The sequence below is a fragment of the Lycium ferocissimum genome, chromosome 9, assembly GCF_029784015.1.
Source record: "Lycium ferocissimum isolate CSIRO_LF1 chromosome 9, AGI_CSIRO_Lferr_CH_V1, whole genome shotgun sequence".
Classification (NCBI taxonomy): Eukaryota; Viridiplantae; Streptophyta; class Magnoliopsida; order Solanales; family Solanaceae; genus Lycium; species Lycium ferocissimum.
The window spans coordinates 24,213,327-24,218,392 of record NC_081350.1 but is presented as its reverse complement, the minus strand read 5'-3'; the positions used below and the strand labels follow the sequence as shown (position 1 = coordinate 24,218,392).

At 33.1% G+C, this 5,066-nt stretch overlaps 1 long non-coding RNA gene across 1 annotated transcript; it reads left to right on the top strand.

Moving 5' to 3' along the window:
- Window positions 1-422: 422 nt before the first annotated feature.
- On the top strand, window positions 423-2,450 carry LOC132069329 (uncharacterized). Its single transcript, XR_009417747.1, has 2 exons — window positions 423-844; window positions 2,199-2,450. It is a non-coding gene; the product is annotated as an uncharacterized LOC132069329 (long non-coding RNA).
- The last annotated feature ends 2,616 nt before the right edge of the window (window positions 2,451-5,066 follow it).

The following is a 5,066-nucleotide window of genomic DNA, read 5'->3' as shown; positions in this document are numbered from 1 at the left end:
CGGTTAGACAGAAGGGGTATAATTGCCATAGTATAGCGTAAGGGTATAATTAGCGCAAAAAGTATAACGAAAGGTATGAATGAACTATTTTTCAAAGTTCAAGGGTAATTTTGGCCCTTTTCCGTTTCTTAAATGATGTAGAATGACAAAATGATCTACATGAGAAGATTGATTTGACATTACCTTCGTTAAATGTTTGAATTTCCATTATTAGGTTCCTAAAAGGTGGCAGATTTTTTTTGAAAACCAATCAAATTTGTCCTTTATGTTTAACTTGAATGGATGTGACGACTCGAGATGTTGGAACAATGATATGCTCAGGCACCTCCTTTGGATTTATGAAGTAGCAGGGCAAGCATGGGTGCCCGTACAAAAACTTTATTATAAATATGACATGAATATGACATTGGGTGTGTGTAATTGAATATTATGGTATTGTATTAAATGAAGACCTTCGAATTCATGGTATTTGAGTTGGGAAAAGTGAGATGTTAATCCTAAGTTAAGATTTTGGGGTAATTAAAGGTTTTGAGCCCTAGTCTTAAGAAAAGAGAATTTATAATATAAGAGTCCATTTGTGAATGGAATTGACTAATTTTCTGGATATATGACCCTTCGGTTATGGCTGAATTGATTTTTCAATAAAATTTCAATTTTGCCCTTGTGGGCCCGAGGTCACTTTTTAAGGTCATTTTTGGGTTTCGAATATAAGTATATCAATATGGGTGTTCTTAGATTCGTATTCTAACCTAGATCGTATATTTGATAGACTTCGATCGTTCAGAGGCTCTACACAAAGGGAAGGCATTGGTTTGATCATTCGTGTCACCCGCTCGGCATTGAGGTAGGTTTCGACTTACTTTATGTCTAGACTTCGGTTAGCAAAACGTATGTAGATAGTAGTGATTGACGGGGAAAGCATGATAGGCCTTCGGGCATGGTGTAGAGGTGAATTCCATCTAGGTTGGTATTGTCAGCTGTTATGTGGGCTTGTCGCCATTATTTTGATATTGTTATGTGGGGTCGCCATGATAGTGATTTCACGTACTTGATATCTATGTTGGTCGGACTCTCCAAAAATGTTGCCGCACCCATGTTAGATACTCCAAAAATGCACTACTTTTGAAGTATCCGACACGCACCCGTCGACATTTTTGAAGAGTTCGAGCAACATAGCTTGATATAATTCTCTCTCTCTCTCTCTCTCTCTCTCTCTCTCTCTCTCTCTATCTATCTATCTATCTATCTATCTATCTCGCTTGTCATATCGAAGAGGAAGATTATTACAGAGATATTGAATATTGAATTGCTTTTCATAGTATGAATCTGTGGAACATATGATTGCGGTGATTATTGAGATTAATTTCATGCTAGGCATGCATCCCATATTCCATGTGTTATTTGATGTGATTATCACCTAATTGTATCTCTGTCACATACTAGCTCACTTATCTCATGAAAAGGAAGGGTAATATTGATGATGGAAGTGCGAATAATAATATGACTTGTACTTGTTGATTTCATATTGATGATATTGTTGAGACTGCTATCATGCATGACATGTTTCCATATTACTTTTACGTTGTCCTGATGGTGAGGTGAGTAATTGAGAGACTCTAAGGTCTTTGCCGGAGATTGAGAGTGACAGAGAGACTCCGAGGTCTTTGCCGGAGATTGAGAGTGATTGATAGCCTCCGAGGTTTCTGCCGGAGAGCACGAGTGGTACATGGACTTCGCGGGTTCCCCATGAGTCATGACTATAAGGCATTGACATAGCATGTGTGTATGAGAGTAGAGCGTGAGAGGTGACTCTCTTGTATTGCATAGCACGACATTGCATTGCATTACACTCCATTGAATTGTTATTCATGTCATTGCATGACACATTCTTTGATTGATTCTTGATTGGTGAATTATTGAGTTATTGTTTGTAAGGAATTTATTTACAAGCTTGATGGACTCGTGGTTTAGAGATTTCCACCTAGGCTGATAACCTGAGATATTAAAATCCTTGTAATTATCGTTCTTTGCAAGAATTCTATATTGCTAGAGTTGTGACTGTGTTTGATTGCTTATCTGCTATTACTTGTTAGTTGCTTCCTGTTTGTATGCGTGAACTAACCATTGTCGGCTTATGATACCTACGAGTACGTGTGTTTGTACTCATACTACTCTTGCTGCACTTTTCTTGAGTGCAGAGTTCATTGTTGGTCCTACATCCCGACCTCAGAAGTGAATCCCCAGGCTACTTGTTAGAGTTCCCAGGGTGAGCTACATTGATGGATCCGCAGCCCGGAGACACTTCCTTTACATATCCGTCTTTTTTTATTCTTGAGACAGTATCCTTAGTTTGAGACATGTATTATTCTATCAGACTTGTATCTATTATTGGTGGCTCTTGTACGACGTTCAGACTAGGTTTTGGGTGTGATGGATTAAGTACTTCCGCATTGTTCTATGTATTAAGTAAGACTGTTAAGATGATTTGTGTTTTATTTCCGCATGTTGTATTAAAATGATGTAGTTAAGGGAAGGGTTCGCCTACCAAGGGGGATAGCGTGGGTGCCTGATGGGTATAAATAATTCATGTAATTTTAATATAAAAATATAATATTTTAAAAATAAAACATGAATAATTTATATCATAATCTCGCACTTTTCTAACAAATCTTGCAGGAAAAGAATACATGGAAAAAAAGAAGAAGCAAGAACTAAAAGCCAAGAAAGGAGGATGCATCCGTGATAACTTCACAAAAGATTACACAAAGTCAAGAGAAACAAAGTTATGACAAATTCTCACCAAAATTTCATGATAAATTGTCATGCCAATTTCTCAAGATTGCATGATAATTTGTCATGCCAATTTCTCAAGATTGCATGATAATTTGCCATGCCAATTTCTCATCAAGGAAATATTATTATATTGAATTTCTCTTGCAATGTCTCTCCAAGACTTCTAGGAATTTTTCTATAAATAGGCATAGGTTTTGTAGAAGAAAAGAGAACCCATCTTTCATCTTATTTGCATCCAAGAGTGAAGAGGACACAAGAACTAGTCTTAGTGTCTCTCTTGGCTCTTTCTTGTAGAAAAAAAAAAAAAATTCTCTTAGTCTTTATTTGTATTTAGTTTTCTACTCCATAATGGAGTAAGTTTCCTTGGTTGAGATACTAGATGAAGCTTGATGAAGCTATTATAATAAATATCTTTATTTTATTATCTTCTTATGTTGAGATTTTCTCTTTATCATCTTTATACACCAAGGTATTTGATATTAATTATATCTATTATTGGATATAATTATATCTATTATTGGATATAATTATATCTCTTTACAAAAATCTTTATCTTGTTATTTTATTTCTTATTCGGGAGAAGAGAACGACTTAAACAAGTTTATTGATTTAAATGATCTTTATCTTATTTCTTTTAGTCCTAATTCTCGCGGAGGGTTTAACTCGAATAAGTTATTGATTTAAATGATCTTTATCTTATTTCTTTCAGTCCTAATTCACACGGAGGGATTGACTCAAATAAGTTTATTGATTTAAGGGATCTTTGTCTTATTTTTTTCAGTCCTAATTCTCACGGAGGGATTGACTCAAATAAGTTTATCGATTTAGCAAAAGCTAATCGAAAGATGCTTTTGTTCACTTGGTGCCCTCAACTAAGATAATTCTTGTTTGAAGTCATTACTTTAATTGGTTAACTACACTAATCGAAAGAGGTGTTATTAATTAATTATTGTTTAATGTCACTAATTAATTGTCAATAAATTAATAGTATAAGCGAGAGTGGTGCTATTAACATATTGTCGTTATGTGGAGTGATTGTATTAGAAATAAACAATCAATCTTTAAACGGAGAAATAAGTAATAAACTTTTGATTTTATTATAATAACTTTATCTTGCCGATTCAAAATATCCCAACCTCTTATCTTTTATTAGAAAAATCCAAAAATATTTCTTATTTTGTTATTATAATTTTCAACACTTTTGAACAACTCTCTTTTCATCAGTTTGATTCTCTCAAATAGTAACAAAAATAATACAAATCTGTAGCCTAGGTGGTTCTAATCTCTGTGGGACGATACCTTAAACTTTACTAGAATTTGACAGAGTACGAGCAGAAAATACCTATGCACATTGGTCTCATCAAATTTTTGGCGCTGTTGCCGGGGATTGGTAAACATCTACTTCAGATTAATTATTTTATTCTACTTTGAGATTTTTTTTTTTTTACTATATATTCAAGTATTTATTTCCTAGTACTTGACAAGTGTTAGGGGACTAAAACTTGAAGCCATTATTTACTATTATTATATTGATATTAATAATATTATAGTATTATTATATTATTATTTTAATAATATTATTACTATATTATTATATTATATTATATTATATTATTATTTTAATATTATTGAAGTTATCTTATCTTATCTTATATTATATTATATTATATTATATATATTATATTATATTATATTATATAATATTATATTATATTATATTATTATTACTATATATTTTATCATTATTTAACTATCTTCTATTTTTTTTCTAATACATAGCAAGTGTTGGAGCAAGACTTGAAAAAAATATACTCATTCCATGCACCTTCAAAATGAATCTTAATCAACCATGTAGAAATCTGTTTGAAAGTTATTGTCAGGTGATTATCACTTGTAATTGTAACACGTCGTAGCTTCGGGCGAAGGTTTGACTCATAAGATGATAATATAATGGAACTAATATGAGGGTTATAGGAAGTATTTTGAAAACTAATCAAGTCATAAGAAATGTCTTTGGCAAAGAAAAGTTGGAAGCCACTCTACAGGGCATGTTTGTAAGTGAGTTTGTAGAAGGTCTTACTTCCAACGACCATAACCCCTTTATTAATTAGGAATTTGGGAAAACTTCCTGAATGAAAGTTGTAGCCCTTTGACATATCCAACGGTATATTATGGGGGTCAAGGGGATATCTGTACAAAAAGTTATGGCCATTTTACTGAAAGAGTACAGAGCAGTCCGTTCACTGGTCATGTTATACGAACTACTTATACGG